Source organism: Ovis aries, chromosome 7 (assembly GCF_016772045.2).
Source record: "Ovis aries strain OAR_USU_Benz2616 breed Rambouillet chromosome 7, ARS-UI_Ramb_v3.0, whole genome shotgun sequence".
Lineage (NCBI taxonomy): Eukaryota > Metazoa > Chordata > Mammalia > Artiodactyla > Bovidae > Ovis > Ovis aries.
In genome coordinates this window covers 74,176,105-74,196,960 of record NC_056060.1, presented here as the reverse complement: position 1 = coordinate 74,196,960, position 20,856 = coordinate 74,176,105, and the positions used below count along the sequence as shown (strand labels likewise).

Sequence of the window (20,856 nt, the reverse complement as noted above, 5' to 3'; positions counted from 1 at the left end):
CATATTACCACAAGTTTTAGAAATCAGATAGGAAGTTATTTTCAACCTACAGTCTATATCCAGCTAAAGTTTTAACTAAATTTTAGGGTAGAAAACAATCATTTCTTGACATGCAAGGCTCCAAAAACTTTATTTCCTATGCTCTGGCTCTTAGAAAGCTACTAGAAAAGGTTACTCCAACAGAATAAGAAAGTAAAATAATAAAGAGGAAGGAAAGTGTTCCAACAAAATAGAAAACTAAAGTAAACATGATAAAAACAGAGCAGATACAGAACAGAGAAAGAATAAAGGGAAGTTCCCAGGATGACTGCCACGCAGCAGACCTGAGCAGGAAAAAGCAGGGCTCTGGAAGAGAGGGCCAGGGTGGGAGCTACAGGGAGGGTGAAATAGAAAAAGGGGACGTGAAGACAGGAAGATGTGAACAGACAGAGGAAGGAGCACAGACTGATGTCTGAGGGAAACTGAAGAACCGTCACAGTGGGGTACTCACTTCAGGTATTAAGCTAGAAGAACTGGAGGCTGATGGCAGAGGGTATTTGAATTAGTGATTTGTCACTAATTAGTGATTTTTGCAGCTCCTCATAAGACAGAGTTCCAACCTGGGGTCTGAGAAACCTTTGTAAAAACTCCTACCTCCATTCATTTCACAAAGAACTTGTGATTTGCACAGAAAATTCTTCTAGGTAGAAATGCTAAGTCTGGAAGAGAAGGATCGAGGGAGCTCTCAGCAGATGACCTCATTTTTCTCAGGAAAATAAGAAGTTAGTTCATCTCTTGGGTATGAGAGAGCTAGGGTGGCGTAGGGTTCTTGAGAAATGAAAGGTGCTTAGAACAGGCCCGAGAACATGAGCAAACCAAGCAGAGAGACACAAGAAGCTTGGAGGACACTGAAGATGCGCAGAGACTGGATCAGCACTGGCAGCAAATGGACCCAAACATAATTTTGGGTGCAAGGCTGTCCCAGGAGCGCACAGCATCTGACTGATGCTCAGATAAGAGGAGCAACAACTAGTGACTAAATAAACCTCCGCTGATTAAAAAATGCTCTAAAATTGCACACAGACACAAGGACTTATCTTCAAGAAGGTTCATTATATATAACAGAAAAAATGGAAACAGTTGAATCCCATCAGTAGGAGAGTGGATAAACTAGAGTTGATTCATACAAGAAAAGACTATTCCACAGCTAAAATGAATGACCAGTATCAGCAAGGTTATCCATTAAAACTAAAATGTTGAAGACCTACTTACTATACAGTACTTAGAATGCTGCTCAATGTTATGTGACAGCCTGGATGGGAAGGGAGTTTGGGGGAGAATGAATACATATATATGTATGGCTGAATCCCTTCGTTGTTCACCTGAAACTAATAATATCACAACATTTGTTAATTGGCTATACTCCAAGACAAAATAAAAAGCTTTTTCAAAACCTAAAATGTTGGGGAGTAGGGGCAGAAAAAGTGCAAAAGAACTAATACACTATGAAGCCATTTGTGTATTTCATATGAGACACACGAAATTTTAAACACACACATATGTACATGGTAAAAAAACAGAAACATGCTGGGAAACGACACCCACCAATTTCAAGGTGGAGAGCAAAGGAGTGAGAAGGTAGGGCTTCAGCTCTACAGTTAATGACTCATTCTTCTAAAAAGTTAACATCTAAGTAGGAAGTACATTGTATATGTTAGAAACAGTCATTCATTTTTTTTCCCAGACCAAACTTTTAGTTACTTTCTTGAACAACAAATTAAATGAGGATTCTCTAAAACATGTATCCTAACTGATCTCCTCCTCTTGGATCATTTTACATTTGCAGATTTTAAGCTATTCTGCCATCTGTTGACCCATTATGAGTCAAAGAAGTTATAATAAAGTTTATAATAAGTGGTAAATATGATATAAAACAAAACATCATTAAACATTTTTAAATTGTAATAAGATTCTTCTTAGGTTAGATAGGAGAGGTGTAATGGTTGAAAGATCCCTAGATGTTGAATTGGAAGAACTGGAATTCTACTGAGGTTAGACAGGAGAGATGAAATGGTTGAAAGAGCCCTAGATGTAGACTTGGAAGAACCTGGCCCTGGTCCCAGCTCTGCCACCGACCTCATGGCCTAGGATAAATCATCAGCTTCTCCAAGGTCCTGTTTCTTCGTCTGTGAAATGATTCTGTTTGAGCCAACTCATAGGCTTTCACGTTCTTGCCAAAGAATCTAACCCAAAGTTCTCTGCTGTGTATTTAAAAACTTTGGATTACAAGAAATAATATTCCTGGAGGAACGTTTGAAAGACTGAACACTCTCCATTCCTGGATGTGGTCTTTGGATCCGGTCCAGCCACCAGGGAGCTGTGAACTTGAACTGTATTGTTTTATTCCCCCCAGAGAATCGCTTTATTAAAATGTACTCTGGCATAATCCCGTAAGCCTTACCGAACAGGATATTATAGAAAACAGTCAAAGAGACCTACGGTTGTACTTCTTACACAGGAGTTCAGGAGGACAACCTCCTTTTACGAGAACACAGTGTGGAAAATTCTCAGGTCTCAGTACCAAGAAAAACTGTGACCCTGAGCATTCATTCTTTTCATCTAATGACCATGTTACTTTTATAAACAAAGTTTCCCTCTCTTTATTTTGGCTGGTATAGCCCAGATCTAGCAACTACAAATGACTTCACAGAAGACAAGGCGCTACCCCACTGGCTTTACGCATCTACTCATTTTTTCCTTGCTGCAATATCCTTGCCAGCTTCTTTTCTATTGAATTTTATGTTTCTCAGCAAACCACTTCCAACTTTCTCTAGAATAAGGGAGAGTACAAATAAGTGAGTTAAAGGAACTCAGACTTGCTTGACATTGTTGGACAATGTCAGTCTTCTTGGAAACGATGAGACAACATATGCAGCATGTTGAAATTTACAGAGTGAGACACAAATGCAAGCTGTTCTCCATCGGTGAGAAAGAAAAATGTATTAGTGGAGGATGAAGTTTATGTGCTTTTAGTAAGTGAGATCTTTTTAATATTTTTCAGTGTCCAGTTGCTTGAAGATATCTAGATTCCAGTTGTAAGCTCTAGGAAGAGATCTAATTTATAGACAACACAGTGAAGCATTCCTAAAACACTACAAATGACTTTATGGCCCACTCTATTAGTCATGTTCTGTGTGCCCCTCTCCCATCTTCTTGAACTAAGTATATATTACCTGTAGCCTCATTCCCATGGAGACCCTGAGTCAATGGGGAGTCTTGCCTAGAAGCAATGGATTAGCAACGCCTCTAGGGGAAATGGAGGGCTTCCCTGGTGGCTCAGACAGTAAAGAATCTGCTTACAACATGGGAGATCCACGTTAGATCTCTGGCTTGGGAAGATCCCCTGGAGAAGGGAATGGCTACCCACTCCAGTATTCTTGCCTGGAGAAATCCATGGACAGAGGAGCCTGGTAGGCTACAGTCCATATTGGACATGACTGAGTGACTACCACATACACACACACACACTCACACACACACTAGGGAAAGTGGAACAGTAAGAAGTTGGGTTAAGAGGTACTAAAGGGCATAAATTGGTTTATTATTCACAAAAAAATATATTCTTAAGAACTCTTTGCACTCAAGAACATGTTTTCAATAATTACATGCTTTGTGAATATATTCCTACTCTGCCTCTCCCACATGTCCCCCACTCCCTGACCATCAGTCTCCTCTCTCTTGAAGATCAGCAGTCCAGGATCTGAGGGTGTTTTTATTTCTCTCTGCCCCAGTCCCCTCCCGTTACAGCAGCACAAGCACAAATTGAATGTTCCATAAATTGCTGGCACATAAAAATGAAAAGAGGACAACTTAAACACCGCCTATTAAATACTTCAAAAAGCCATCAAAATCATTATATATAAATTGCTGACATTTTCCAAACAGTGTAAAGAGACCGAATTAGGTAGGTCCACTTGCCATTCAGGAAACTGGCTACTTCCCCAAGAAGTAGCTGTGTGACTAACAGATCCTGGTCCCTACTCCAGGAATAACTTCAGCCCTGCACCCAGGCAAGACAGGGAGAGCCCTGTCTTGATCACCTAGTTTTCACTAGTCTCTTCCCAGGATTTCATGCCAGAGTAAACTGCAAGCATCCTGGCATTGCGGCAGAGGCTGCAGGTCCTGAAGTGTCAACCTCAAATTCCTGCTAACATGGAGAAACCCTCACAAAGTCCACTGCTGAAGGTGGAGCAGATCCATCGGCCCTGGATCTTCTTGAGACTCTGGACTGTGAGCTCTAAGAAGGGGACTATGTATGGTTCACTGTTGTATCTTTGTCATCCAGCACAGTATGTGGCACAACGTAGTCCCACAAATGTTTGAGGAACGAGTAAACAACTGAACAAATGAGAGCAATGTAATGGAGGACACTATTTACAACTCTCATTTGCCTGGTAGGAAGCCCTCCATTAGATTTCTTAATAATTTAATGCTAGGAAATATTTCATTTCCTTGGAGACATGGGTTGGGTTTTCTTGTGGTTGTTTCTGTATTATTTTTGTTATTGTTTTCCTTTCTGAAAACAAGAACCATATAATTAGTGTTCCTTTTTCACTTAGGATGTCTAGAAACACAGAGCTAACTCTAAGGTCAAATTGTAGCAGTTACGTTGGTCCTAGTTATATCTGTTTTTCCCTGGCCTTTATCTCGCTTTTTTTTGTTTGTTTGTTTTTACTTTTTATTGACATACAGTCTCTTTCTCATATATATTTGCTGTGGTCATCTTGAATTCTTTGTGAACAGGGTAAAAAAATGAAAAAATTTAAAAATTAAATAACCAAATAAGGAAGCAAACCAAAACTCAGAAAGTGCATTTTACAAGGATATCTTTTAATACATACACAAATAAAAATAATTCGAAATTCAGGTCCTCCTGAGTCACAAGGTATTTTTAAAAAGTTATAATATCCTCTTTGATATCTAAATTTGAATTGTTTCCTTTCCTTCCACTTTTGACAAGATTGTATTTTTCCCCCCAAATGGCCAGAATCCTTGGCCACAAAAAAGTGAACTGCCCTCAAGTATCTTCTGAAATGTATTTTAAGTTAAAATGCCTATTTCCACTTACAATAATTTTTTTTCTTGGATTTTTCAAGGTTCCAGAGGAACTGTGGTCCCAAACCATTCTGGAAGAAAAGGAGGGATGAAGAAGACAGATGAATTGTATTAAATTTACCAAGCCTTACTAGTACTACTGAGCTGTGGCCAAAATGGTTGCATGTTCACTGGCCAAATTCTGAAATGGCTGGAACATTGGGGAAAATGTCCTAGTCAGGCATTTCAGGTGTTGCGTGGTGAGTGCAGGATCTCACTCTGATTATAACAGTATTTTTGCCAATTGTTTCAAGTAACATAGCTGTACGTGCAATTTTGTTTCTGTTGGGAAGCATTTCCCCATGGATGAAGGATTTGTGGTCTTTAAAATTCCAAATACTGGTATCTCCAAGACATTTAAAATAAATATTTCTCAATTTGAAATGTTTGCAAGTAAATACAACAGCCAGAAATATGCTGGCTGTTAAGATGAGAAATTTGCTTCTGAAATGTACTGTTCCTTTAGAAAAATATTTGCCAACTTTAGTGGCAGCTGCAGAAATGTTTTCACACTTTGAAATTAACTCACTATTAAACATGGGAAAAGGAAGAGAGATTTGCTTTTTCCTTTTGGCTTGCACTACTACAACCAATCCAAATGACACACATATTTATCAACAGATGCCCCAGCTGCTGCTTGGCCAGGTACCCATTCTTTCTCTTTGACTGTGTTTTTACAGAGGAAATTCACAGAATTAACCTTTTTCAGATAAGGGTCCCCTTTGTCTTATAATGACTAAGTTCCACTATCAGCCCTCAATCACACATACATGACTGCTAAGTTTCTTGCTTAACTTAGAAGCTTTCTGATCCAATTTTATTCTACTACTCAAGCTTTACATAAACATTATAAAAGCATAAACTAAATTCACGGAGAGCTAAGTGTTCCACGTGAGACTGACTGTATTAATTCATTCAGTTAACAAACATCCATTGAGTGCTTACTACTTGCCCTACTTGCCTGGCACTGTATCAGTTACTGGGAATGTAAGACGAGTATGTGGGAAAGATCCTCCAGAGATAGAACAGTGCGCTTGGGATGCATAACTGACAGCAGTCACTAACTGCCTGGGGGAACCCAAATAAGCAAGGCTTGTCCTAACATGCTTATCAGAAAAGGAGCAGATTCTACCTGCTCACTCTGAAGATTTTCCTGGTAAAGCAGGTAAGACCTGGCAAATATAGACTACTGGATGAGGGGGCTGGCTAGGACAACTGAATCTAGTCAAATTACTAATCATTAGTAAGGGCAAAAATAAGTTTGCTCCTCCAATCCAACGCCACAATAGAGTTAAGAAATGGAATCAATGGAAGAAAATATTTGCAAATGATGCAACCAACAAGGGATTAAAAAAAAAACAGATAAAAATTGTGCTCAATAGAAAAACTAACAAACAAAAAAACAAACCAAGGAACTAATCTTCAAAATATACAAATAGCTCAAACAACTTTAAAAAAAAACAACAAAAAGCAGGAAAATGAGCAAAAGACCTAAATAGATATTTCTCCAAAGAGACATACAGATGACCAAAAAGCACATGAAGAGATGTTCAACATCACTCATTATTAGAGAAATGCAAATCAAAACTGCAATGAGATACCACCTCACACCAGCCAGAATGGCCATCATCAAAAAGTCTATGAACAATAAATGCTGAAGAAGGTATGGAGAAAAGGCAACCCTAGTACACTGTTGGTGGGAATGTAAATTGGTACAGCCAGTATGGAGGATAGTCTGAAGGTTCCTTAAGAAACTAAAAATAGAGCTACTGTATGATTTAGCAACTACAGCCCTGGCCATACATTCAGAGAAAAGCCATAATTTGAAAAGGTTCATGCACCCCAATGTTCATTGCAGCACTATTCACAATAGCCAAGACACAGAAACAGCCTATGGACAGAGGAGCCTGATAGGCTGCAGTCCATGAGGTCGCTAAGAGTCAGACACGACTGAGCGGCTTTACTTTCACTCTTCACTTTCATGCCTTGGAGAAGGAAATGGCAACCCACTCCAGTGTTCTTGCCTGGAGAATCCCAGGGACGGTGGAGCCTGATGGGCTGCCGTCGATGGGGTTGCACAGAGTCAGACACGACTGAAGCAACTTAGCAGCAGCAGCAGAAGCAACCTAAAGGTCCATCAGCAAAGGAATGGATAAAGAAGATGTGGTACACATATACAATGGAATATTACTCAGCCATAAAAAGAATGAAATATTGCCATTTGTAGCAATACAATACCTAGAGATTATCATACTAAATGAAGTAAGTCAGACAAAGACAAATATAATGTGTTATTGTGATATGTGGATACTAAAGAAATGATACAAACAAACTTATTTCCAAAATAGAAAAAGACTCACAGACTTAGAAAACTTCAGATTATTATTAATAAATGGAAAAGTTGGAGGGGAGATAGATTTGGAGGTTGGGACTAACATATACATACTACCACATATAAAATAAACAAGGACCTACTATATAGCACAGGGAATTCTACACAACACTGTAATAACCTAAATGCGAAAAGCATCTGAAAAGTATAGATGTATGTACATGTATGACTCAATTACTTGGTTGTATACCTGGAATTAACACAACATTGTAAATCAACTATACTCCAATACAAAATCAAAGTTAAAAATTATAAAGAATGTGGTTATTATTACAAAAAATAGATTCAAGTTTTATAGAGAGTAAAAATATCTTTTAAATCTAAATTATGTACCTTGTAAAGATAAAAAGTCAAACTGTAGTTTAAATTTATTTCCTGCAAAATGGAATATACAATTAATTTACTTTTATGAGGGTTTTTTGGAATTATAACTGTGTGTATTAAAGTAAGTTTTAATGTCATGGAAAACTAAAAATTGAGAATTCTATCCACAGCCCCAACCTACAAATACCACCACTCCTAATAGTTTGGTGAATTTTTAGACTACTTTTATCTGTAACACAGGCTTTTTGTTTTCATAGTGTTGCAATTATACCACAAACTTTTCTTTATTCTGCTAAATATTAAACATAAGCATTTCCATGGTATTAGTCTCCATAAGTATCATTTTAATGCCTACACTGTATTTTGATGGTACACAAAAATTTGAATCAGAAAAGAATACCAAGGGTTAATCTTCTAAAACTTATCAAGACCAGAAAAAAAAGTTGTTATTGTTTCAGTTCAGTTAAGTTGCTCAGTCATGTCTGAATCTTTGCAGTCCCATGGTCTGCAGCATGCCAGGCCTCCTTGTCCATCACTAACTCCCAGAGTTTATTCAAACTCATGTCCATTGAGTCGGTGATGCCATCCAACCATCTCATCCTCTGTCTTACCCTTCTCCTCCCGCCTTCAATCTTTCCCAGCATCAGGGTCTTTTCCAATGAGTCAGTTCTTCGCATCAGATGGTCAAAGTATTGGAATATCAGCTACATCATCAGTCCTTTCAATGAATATTCAGGACTGATTTCCTTCAGGATAGACTGGTTGGACCTCCTTGCAGTCCAAGGGACTCTCAAGAGTCTTCTCCGACACTACAGTTCAAAAGCATCAATTCCTCAGTGCTCAGCTTTCTTTATAGTCCAACTCTCACATCCACACATGACTACTAGAAAAACCGTAGCTTTGACTAGTGGGCCTTTGTTGGCCTTTACTTGGCCTTGATGTTGGCCAAGTAATGTCTCTGCTTTTAATATGCTATCTAGGTTGGTCATAATTTTCTTCCAAGGAGCAAGCGTCTTTTGATTTCATGGCTGCAGTCACCATCTGCAGTGATTTTGAAGACCCCCCAAATAAAGTCTGTCACCGTTTGCACTGTTTCCCCATCTATTTGCCATGAAGTGACGGGACCAGATGCCATGATCTTAGTTATCTGAATGTTGAGTTTTAAGCCAACTTTTTCACTCTCCTCTTTTATTTATTACTAGCCAGTAATTTACCCAGAACGTATTAATGGGCAGCATGCATGTTTCAGGCACTATGCTGTATGGTCAGCAAGAGAGTCAATCCTCAGAAAAATGGTCTCCAAAGCAAGAGGGATACATCATCCCTCACCTTATTTGATCCCTGGTCATTGTTACCACTGTCCTTCAGCTCTGTTCTGTGTACATTAAATCAAATAATTAAGTGAGTTATACTATGAGACTAATTTTCAGGAAGATAGGAATGGTGAATGGGCAGCAGTAACAAGAACTCAGGCTCATGTGAGCTGGAAAAAAGCAAGTCTGGCCTCAAGATCTCCGCCCATGGTGAGAGAAGCAAGGATCAGCACACATGAGCTGATGGATGGCTAGCAAGTAAAGGACAATGATTACCATGCAGGCTTAGAATACCCTAGTTGCACTAAGTCTAGTCTGGGAAGCTGAAAGGTCTTTGAAGAGGCAATACCATGTTACAGAATTATTCCTAGACTAGTGGTTTACAGGGGCTTTCCAGGTAGCTCAGTTGTAAAGAATCTGTTTGCCAAGCAGGAGACACAGGTGCGATTCCTGGGTCAGGAAGATCCCCTGGAGAAGGAAATGGCAACCCACTCCAGTATTCTTGCCTGGGAAATCCCATGGACAGAGGAGCCTGGAGGGCTTCAGTCCATGCGTTCGCAAAAGAATCGGACACAACTTAGCAACTAAACAATAACAGTGGTTTACAGACCTGAGTTCTGTTCCTCATTCTGGCCCAAGCATAGAGAATGCATTTAACAAATCCAAACCCCAATTTTCTCATCCATAAGGGTGGAACTAGACATTCTTTAAGAGCACTTCCAGCTAAATAAACCTGTCATTTTATGAGGCTGTACAAAGCAGATTCACAGTCCACAAAAGTACCAAATCCAGCCATCTTACCACTTTTAAAAAGCATTATTTCAAACAATAGGAATGAATAAAAAACAGTTCCTTGCTGCTCTAGAAGTTATATGCCTTCCAGTTCGGGCACTGAGCTATTCTGAGTTGTCATCAATCCTCAGTCTGGCTGACAATGCCAACAGGCCAGGGCAGGGGCGAGCCTCTGGATTGTCCAGGAGGACAATCAGCTGTTATCTAACGTGGCCACAGGATGAACACCTTGCCCATGGACGCAAAGAGTGAGTCTGATAGGTACAAATCTGCTTTTCTAATGCTAAAATTCAAAATATCACCTTAAATGACTGAAAATCACACTCTCATTACATGATATCCTCAGACAATATCTCTTTCTTTCTCTCTTTAGTCACTAAGTCATGTCCAACTCTTGAGACCCCATAGACTGAAGCCTACCAGGCTCCTCTGTCCATGGGATTCTCCAGGCAAGAATACTAGAGTGGGCTGCCATTTCCTTCTCCAGGGGATCTTCTTGACCCAAGAATCGAACCTGGCTCTCCTGCATTGCAGGCAGATTCTTTACCAACTAATCTATGAGGGAAGCCCTCAGACAGTATGGAAACTAGCAAACAAATTCTCTTTGTTATTGAAAATTTATTTTCATTCTCTGAATGATCATTATTTCCATGCTGTTAGGGTTTTCTTTATAAATTTTTTTAATAATTAGAGAATAGTCCATGCCATTTAAAGACACAAAATTAATAACACTACTACCCCAGTGGATTTCCTAGGTAGCTTAGTGGTAAAGAATCTGCCTGTCAATGCAAGGAGATGCAGGTTCAGTCCCTGGGTTGGGAAGATCCCCTGGAAGAAGAAATGACAACCCACTCCAGTATTCTTGCCTGAAGAATCCCATGAGCAGAGGAGCCTGACGGGGCTACAGTCCTTAGCATCACAAAGAGCTGGACACAACTGAGCATGCATGCATGCCCCTCAATAAGTATAAAATAATCTGTCAAACAATTTAGACACTTACTTACAAAATATAAAAGTAATATAAATACATCCAGTAGGTAAACAAACTTTGCACTTAATAATTGCCTTTGCACCAAATAATCACACAATGCACTCTTAAAATCACCTCTATTCTACCTACCTCATGAAATCAAAGTCTATGACTTGAAAAGTAAAAAGGAAGAAAATACCATAATAAGTGGGCAGCAGAGCATTCCACCCTGCCTTACAGGCATTAGAGTCAATTAGTCTTACCAAAAATAATTATTACTCTTCTGAAGATCAGAAAGCCAAAAAGGAAAAAAAAAGTACCATCAGCTTTCAAAACCCAGGCACACATCAGTCTGTCCCCTTCACTGATACAGGATATTACACAGAGGTGATAAGACGGTGTATCTGCTTGTATGGATGGCTTGGTAGGTAATGAGCCCATGCAACTGTGCATTTGGAATCTTGTTCAAGTCAGGGTGTGTTAAAACAATCTTCACCCTGTGAAATGGCATCCATATCTGTCCATGCTAGTACACGGTTGTAGGGCTCAGTCACGGGAAATAAGCAAGATCCTACGTTGGTGTTGGGAAGGAGAGGTGGGTGGCCAAGTACAATTAAGGAAATAGCACCCATGCAATTTGCTTATTCTCAGAATATCTTCCCTCTGCTTCAATTAAGTGTTCAATAAATGTAAGCTGAATATCTCCAACGAACATGCAGCCAATATATAGCTAACAGCTCTACCTCCACCACAATGCAACATAGTCAAAGTCGAACAGGTGACTTCACTTCTGGCCATGAAGGAGTTCCAGGGTCCAGAATTAACTTTCTTCCAGAATCATGTTTTTAAACAGGAAACAATGATTTTAAGAGTGCAACAGGCAATGTGGAGGGTCATCCTTCTGAGAGAGAAACCAGTGAGGTGAGCCCCAGGACTGCACATGCTTTCTACCTGGAGACAATGTGCAGACTTCAGTGCTTCGAGTGCACACACTCTCAGTTGCTCAGTTGTGCCCGACTCTTCGCAACCCTATGGATGTAGCCTGCCAACCTTCTCTGTCCATGGGATTCTCCAGGCAAGAATACTGGAGCGGGTTCCCATTCCCTTCTCCAGGGGATCTTCCTGACCCAGGGATTGAATCTGAGTCTCCTGAATTGCAGGTGGATTGTTTACCATCTGAGCTACCAGGGACACCCCAAGCTAATGCCTTCTAGTATTTGATGTGTGTTGTGCATGCACGCTTTGAGAGGAACACCAAATAAAGCCCAGCAACCCACTGAGATCACAATTCAGAAAGGCCGAGTGGAGTAGGGTTAGGCAGGGGACGAGGTTGAGCTGCAAAGTGGCTCCAGAACAGCCTCTCTTAACCCAACAGTGGGCTCTGGAAGTGAAATGCTTTTCAGAGTCATCCTGAGTTGGGTGAGGGGGTCATCACACTCTGACTTCATCATTCACTGGATTTGGGGCCTCCATCCCCATGCACCCCTGGGAAGGGGCATAATGCCAGGTGAGGTGGTTCACTGCTGTGGTTCAATCCCTGAAAGGCTGACAGCTTTCCCAGAGCTGCAAGATCTGGATGGAGCTCTTAAATTAATCAGTCTAGTGATTTTTCTTCCCTGCTTAAAATTACTTTAGAGGCTCCTCCTCACAACTTCCAGGCTCGTCAAGACCTGGCACTTTCCTCCTTCTTCATCCCCATCTCCTGACACTCTCCACACAGGCGCAGGCTACAGACACGGCAAGTGAGTCGACACTTAATGCCCCATGTCCTCTCTCACTGTTCTGTCTTTGCACATGCTGTTTCTCCCACCCAAGCCCCAGGGGAGTGAGTGAGGAAATCTCCCTTTGGGCTCCCTACACACCCCATACCTCAAACTCAGCACAAATATCCCAACTGTCAGGTCTCCGTGTCTGAGATCCATCTGAACCATGAGCTTCTTGAGAGTACCACTTCCTTCTGTGTAGCCACAGCAGCAGATACCAAGTTTGACGCAAGTTCAGTTCAGTCTCTCAGTCGTGTCCGACTCTTCACGACCCCATGAACTGCAGCACGCCATACTTCCCTGTCCATCACCAACTCCTGGAGCTTGCTCAGACTCATGTCCATCAAGTCAGTGATGCCATCCAACCATCTCATCCTCTGATGCAAAGCAGACACTCAGCAAATGTGTTAGGAGTCAGTGGAGGGAGGGAGGAACAGAACCATCATGCATCCTCACCAGATGCCTCCTGCTGACACTGTGCTGAGAGCCACTTCTCCCTTTTCCCCACAAGGCTGCTATAACCCCGCATTCTCTAATCCTAGAAATTTTACCTCCCTGTGGTCTATGATAAAGCCCATTTACTTCATTTAATTTACCCTCAATTTTCCCTTTTGTCTGAGATGGCTGAGGAGTGGGAAGGTGCTCACAGACAGGTCTGGCCCCGACATCCTGGCCATGGCCTGACTCTAAACTTTAAGCTTCATGGCTGCTTTTCATCTCCTGGGCCAGGCTAAGGAAACCCACCCCTCAACTCTCCACTGGTCATCAACCATCACCCAAGGCCCCTTCACAAAATTCTCTTCCTGATGCCACAATATATTTTTTTCACTTCAAAAAAATTCACTAGTGTCTATGTTTTAAGCAACAGAAATGGTGCTACATTTCTATTTCATCACAGAAAACATCAGGTTCTGGTTTAGGAAAACTTTTTCCCAAATTCAAAATAGTTCTGAAGGGAAGGGATATTTATCATCTAATATAAATTCCCTTTTTCTTTTTTGGTGCATGTTCAGCCCTTATTAACTGTCACTTCCTTATATCCACAGTACAATGAAGCTTGTAATCATAATAACATAAAAGGATTTGGAAGCTTTGCAATAAACCTCAAAGAAAATTTCAGTTGCACTAAAGATGTTTACAATGTAAACAGTCTAAGTCCCTGAAAATGAACAGTCTAAGTATGTTGTGTCAGTTACTCTCCATTAAGTAGAATATGAGGTTATACAGGTTATTTTATTTCTCCATTATGGCAGAAAATAGGTAGAAAGGTTGAAGACACAGATCTGTATCCCAGAAGACCCACTCCAGGCAAAGTATATTAGTGTAAGCTTCAACTATATTGATAAGTGCTTTATATATATATATATATCCTAGAACAACAACAAACTATAGCTAATGTCTGACACAACTAAAACTAAATGTTTACAACAATGAAAACAAGCCATTCCCATCCCAGTCCCCACAATGTTCAAGTGAAAAAATAAAACAAAGGTAATTGATTTAAGGAACAAACAAGAATATAAATACATACAAAAGCAAGGTAACTAGCTCTTGAATAATTTAAAACTGATTATAAGGCTTCCCTGGTGGTCCAGGGGCTTTCCTGATGGCTCAGCTGGTAAAGAATCCTCCTGCAATTCAGGAGACCTGGGTTCGATGCCTGGGTTGGGAAGATCCCTGGAGAAGGAAAAAGCTACGCAATCCAGTATTCTGGCCTGGAGAATTCCATGGACTGTATAGTTCACAGGGTCGCAAAGAGTCGAATATGACTGAGCAGATTTCACTTTCTTTCTTTCTTTCTTTCTTTCTTTCTTTCTGGTGGTCCAATGGTTAAGAATCTGCCTTGCAATACAGGGATACCAGTTTGATCCCTTGCCAGAAAAGATTCCACATGCTCCAATACTGAAGCCCACGTGCCACATATATTGTCATTTTGGTATTTTAGAGAACAAAAAGAAAGGAAGAGAGAGAGAGAGAGGAAAAAATCTAGACCGTTACTTTTCAAAAACATAGGTCAAAAAAATTCTTAACAAAATGTTGTTGTTCAGTCACTCAGTCATGTCCAGCTCTTTGTGACCCCATGGACTGCAGCAGGCCTTGTTCCCTGGCCTTCACCATCTCCTGGAGCTTGCTCAAACTCAGGTCCATCAAGTCAGTGATGCTATCCAATCATCTCATCCTCTGTGATTCCCTTCTCCTCCTGCCTTCAATCTTTCCCAGCATCAGGGTCTTTTCTAATGAGCCAGCTCTTCCCATCAGCTGGCCAAAGTATTGAAGTCTCAGCTTCAGCATCAGTCCTTCCAATGAATATTCACGGTTATTTCTTTTAGGATTGACTAGTTTGATCTCCTTGCAGTCCAATGGACTCTCAAAAGTCTTCTCCAACACCACAGATCAAAAGCATCAGTTCTTCAGCACTCAGTCTTCTTTATGAGCGTGTATGAGGTCAAACTCTCAACTCTCATGCTCAATATATTTTGCCCTTTTCTGTGTTAACTGAAACTGAATTTAGTTACACATAGATCATTATTATAAAGTGTAATAAAATGTCCACAAAAAGCGAGTCTGATTCCAAATATCAAAGGCCAAAACTGCTCACAAAGATTCACATACAAATGGAATTCATGGAATGCAGATAATTCCTGAGGCTTGACTCATAAGACTAAACATGGTTGAAAGGACAAGATCACAAGGAATATCTGCCCACAGTCAGTTAGAGTGCCCGTCCAAAGCCACAGTCACTCACTGCATTCAAGTCAGTTAAAACAAAAAACAAAAAACAAAAAGAAGAAGAAGAAGGCTATATAAAAGAAATGATAATGAATGGGGATTGTGTTTAAAAAAAATGTTTCTTCTTTTTAACTTTTCTGTTATGAGAAAAATTAGTGAAGAAGCATATGATTGATCCTAAATTTTAAAATATAAAAAATAAAGGAGAACTGAAACATACTTAACCAGTAAAAAACACCTGTGCTAAGTGGCTTCAGTCATGTCCAACTATTTAGGACACATGGACTGTAGGCGGCCAGGCTCCTCTGTCCACGGGATTTTCCAGGCAAGAATACTGGAGTGGGTTGCCATGCCCTCCCCTCCAGGTGATCTTCCTGACCCAGGGATTGAACTTGCATCTCTTACACCTCTGGCATTGGCAGACGGGTTCTTTACCACTGGTGCCACCAAATTCATGGTAAAATAGAGTGCTTACTATGCATCAAGCATTTTACATAATGCACAAAGTAACTGAAGACAAGAAACAACCATGTGAACAGCTTCATAGGCAATCAGAAGATGTCAAGAGTTTCCTCTAAAAAAACAAACCAAGTTCTGACAAATAGGAACAGATAATTTACCTAAGAGGAAATAATAAATACTAAACAAACACATGCAAAAATGTTCACCTTCTCAAGAAGACAAAGAAACTTATATACCTCTATATTATATATACATTTGGGAAATTAATATAGTGATCTGTGTGGCTTGAGGGCTTCTGGTGGCTCAAACGGTAAAGAGTCTGCCTGCAATGCAGGAGACTTGGGTTCAGTTCCTGGGTAGAGAAGATCCCCAGGAGAAGGAAAAGGCAACCCATTCCAGTATCCTTGCCTGGAGAATTCCATGGAAAGAGGAGTCTGGTGGGCCACAGTCCAGGGGTCACAAAGAGACAGTCAGACATGACTGAGCAACTAACAATTTCACTTTCACTTTTCCTTCATGTAGCTTGAATCATAAACATGCTCAATAGTCCCACTCCTGTGAATTTATCCTAAGAAGAAATTAATTAGAAATAAATATATACACACATAGAATATATATATATATGTATGTGTATAAGTTAACATTGGAATGCTTTGCAAAATCTGATACATCAACCTGGGGTGTGGGGAGTTTTTAATCAAAATAAAACCAATCACCTAAAAGTCTATGGAAAATAGTAAACAGGAAAATATTAAGATAAACAGCATACAGTGTTTAGATTCAATAGGAATATCACCATGTAAGTACATATTCATGTGGACAAAGACTAAAAAGGTAAGGTGCAAAAATTAAAATTGTTGTTAGTGATATAATACTTACAGAAATCTCATTCAAAACCTTTAACATTACTGCTCCCTTATCTTCTAAATGAAAAACAAGTAACTCATATCATTTCTTAAAAATCCTTAAAATCAACTTTTGCCACAACTCTTCCACCAAGTGAAACAAAATACATAAAATTTAGAATGTTGTTACCTATAAAATAAGAAATAGCATAAAAGAAAATATCCCCTCAAGAATGTGATTTGTGGCTAATAAAAACAATAATAGTATTAATAAACCTAAGTCCTCACAGTGCCCCTAGGATGTCTATCACTGGTTGGTACTACAAACCTAAGAATCCCCACAATAATCTTTTCTAGTCTGTTGAATTCCCCTGCAGTGCTTTTCCAGACTAACTGAAGAGTTCAATCTTGCAGTATTTGTAAAGTATGTTATCTGTGGAGTACTAAAGGGAAAGCACAAATATTTTTGCCTACGCTTGCTTATTTATCTGAACATGTTGAAACCGCCGCCTCTGTCTCGGCCCTTAGGTGAACTTTGGAAGTTCTTTGGTTTCTCCCTGGAGTTCTGTACTATCATTCTCTCTTTTCTCTGTGCACACAATTAACAGTCTCTGTCAAATTGGCTTCTCCACCTTCTCAGCTTCCTTTCGAGGATACACTAGCCCCCTGGAGAGCCATTCTTGAAAGAAATGAAAGCCAACAGACTATCTATGGTAAATGTCAGGATTCAGGGGATGAAGACCCTTTGTGGGCTCTGCCAGATCCCCCCACAGATGTGTGGCTTGGATCACAGGGGGTCTGCCTTTCTCCTTCCTCTGCCCACAGCCAGCATTCAATGGGGCTGACTCGGGCTGGTGGCCGTTCAACTACAGAAGTTAATTTTTAAACATGTTGGTCTCTTTTCTCTGCCTGATGGGGAAACATATTTGCAACAAGAAAATGATATTAAAATTAACTTTCTGATAAAACTTGCCTAAAGGGAGACTTCTCAGTATCTTTTATTTTTTAAACAAATTAACCCTACCTCAGTTTTTCCCATTTCTTCTTAGTTCATGAGGCAATACGACTCTTTAAATTATTCAGCATCTTTTCAGGTAGAGAACAGACTTCTCTGTACATTCCTTCCCTTGAAGGTCATTCTCTCCCCAATTTTCTTACTTCTATACAAGCAAAGGTCCAAAGGTTGTCTTGGAAGACTCTCAAACACTCCAGCCTGAAGTCAGGGACTTCCCTTCTTCCTGAATGTAACAGATTCCTCTGTGCTCTGTGACTCTTAACTATAGAGAAGAGGCATTCTTTTTTCCTTAGGTTTATTATCCCAAAATGCAAGAGTTCAGCCTCAATCTGCATATCATCATCTTCACATCCATGAATTCCTTCTGTCCCTAATGTAAAAGAAGATTCCTCAAGGATCTGGAGTCTTTCATACGTTTAAAAGAACCAACAACATGAGTGAATGAAGTAAACTGTATTATTTAATAGATTGGATCAGATAGGTTATTCCTAAATTTTGATTGCTGCTTTAGAAAACAAACAAAGAAAAGATTCAGCAGCAGACAATGAAATGCCTGAAATCTAGGAAGAATGGATGTCAGCAAATCATTATCTTGATTCCTGTATGGCCCTAAATATAAAATATATTAACCAACTTTTCTGGACAAACCACCAGTCCCCACAATCTCACCGCCCTACACCCAGAGGTAAGGGTGTGCACTGTCCCTGCAGCAGGCCTGTTACTGGGGTTTCAGGCCCAATCAGATGATGTAGATGTATCAGGGGCAGACCAATGAGACCTAGACATGCCGGCCCCGCAGGACAAAGTCACATTCAAGCTCCCACATGTGCCATTTCACAGTCACAAACCCACTTACCACCTAAAGACCATGTGCGCCAAGTCAAATGGCCCAGCCTGTAAAATGCAGAATGCCACACCTTGAGACAGATAGCCATAAACTGGCATGGTCAGGGAAACCCAAGAAAAAGGAAGTAAACTCAAACACTGCTACTGCTAAGTCGCTTCAGTCGTGTCCGACTCTGTGCGACCCCATAGACGGCAGCCCACCAGGCTCTGCTGCCCCTGGGATTCTCCAGGCAAGAACACTGGAGTGGGTTGCCATTTCCTTCTCCAATGCATGAAAATGAAAAGTGAAAGTGAAGTCACTCAGTCGTGTCTAACTCTTCCCGACCCCATGGACTGCAGCCTATCAGGCTCCTCCATCCATGGGATTTTCCAGGCAAGAGTACTGGAGTGGGTTGCCATTGCCTTCTCCGAAACTCAGAACACTAGAGCAAACGAATACATAACGCAGGCTAGAAACTCAGAGCCATGACAATTTACACCAGTATAGATTTCCCAAAGCATTCTGCAATTCTATTTCAATCACAACATTAAAGCATGGAGATGGTTCTTCTTTCTATTCCCATGGTTTCCTTAACCTTTACTAAGACACAACATGAATGCAGGTAACCAAATCAACTGCCTCCCCACAGGAAAAAAGGAAAACTCTCAGAAACCTCTTGTTTGTATAAATCATTTCCCCAAACCTTCCTGCCAAACTTTTGACCTATTGTTTCTCAACTTACCAATCTTTGGCAGTGTGTGGTAATAAACTTAAAAAGTGAAGTTTTGGTCACAAAGCATAGTTCCTACTTTGAATAACATTCTAAGTTATTTTTCTTCAAGTTGCATGGCCCTGCTATTTTTACATATGAAAACAGCCATAGTGTGCCTTTTTGTCTCCCTGAGGGCTTCTCATAATGTATTTATAGGACTGGAAGTTCTCGAAACCCAAACATAATTTACTGTACCATTTTCAATGACAATTTTGGTTTTGTCTTTCTCTTATCCTAAGGGAGAATCAATTACCCAGCAAACTGATTTATCCCTCATCTTTTTATCCTCAGAGGCCAATGATGAGAATTGACTTTGGTCTTAACTGGTCTATTTCTGGCTGTTAGCACATGTTAATCCTCAAACACAGGTTTGCTGGACTAAGTAACAAACTGGGCATCTAGCAACAGAGGTTCTGATCTCTCTTATTTTTTCACTTACTCACTGGGAAGCCTTAAACAAGTCAGTTGTTATTCTCTTAGTTTCTCTGATTATAGGATGATTACCAAGCAGTCAAAAGGGATATATTTTGTTGTTCTTTCAATTAAGAAATAATTAAACTATAATGGTATTCACTACTGCAATTATATAAGGCTTAAGCAACCAACTCAATCTACAGCCACCAAATCCATACCATGTACCTTCATAAACCACAGCCCCAGCACACACCAGAACTAGGAAGCAAGGAAAGACTACACTGTATTTGAACTGACAGTGAGATACATTTCCCCAAAGTCCTGGAATCAGTACACAATAAGGGCAACCAAATCTTGAGCACCTACAGCATGGAGGCTTTGGGAACTCTCATTACCCAGGGTCCCATCAGGAACTCACGTTATCAAGTTCCCAACAGGGTCCTCAGGACTCCAAGAGGACTCTAGTTCATTAAGGCTGCTGGAACCACCCCAGAGATTTGAATGGAGTCAGGTCTTGATCTACATCAAGTCCTTAGGAGCTCAGGCTATCCTGAGAAGTATGTGCCCTGGGAGAATTTGGAGGTCCAGGCCCCTATGTGTGAAACCCCTTATGGAGTCCCACTGGGAAGAAGGAAGAAAGAGCACTCAAAAAAAACAAGACACTTTAGATAAAGCAAATTCTTGAGATCTGCTCAGAAAAATGTAGGACCTTCAGGTGCTTCATAGGTTTTAAATCAAAATCCTCAGTGTTAGGTAGTTAGAACAGGAAACAGGAGTCCAAAATGGCAGTGGCTAAAAGACAAGGAAGTGAAAAGCCCACAAAAATAGAACAAAGGAAGGTCAAAGGAAGGTCCAAGGACTGGAGTGAGGACTTCAGGTAGAACAAGCAGCCCTCCTTGCTAGCCCAACTTACATGGGGCAGGCCCAGGGGGAGGAGAAATCATAAAAAGAGGAGCCAAGGGCCCTCTCACTCTCTCCCCTACATCCCCCACCAGCGCCCCACGCTGGCACGGCTCCCCCACTCTCTTCTCTTCACATCTTTGGGTCGGCATGCCCTCACGCCTCAAGGATGGATTCTGCTGCTATCTTCCAAATAAAATAGAGC

General features: G+C 40.5%; 1 protein-coding gene across 8 annotated transcripts in view; it reads right to left on the bottom strand.

Moving 5' to 3' along the window:
- Nucleotides 1-20,856, bottom strand: part of SYNE2 (spectrin repeat containing nuclear envelope protein 2) — a 323,976-nt gene that overhangs the window by 282,014 nt on the left and 21,106 nt on the right. The gene's annotated exons all lie outside the window — the stretch shown is intronic.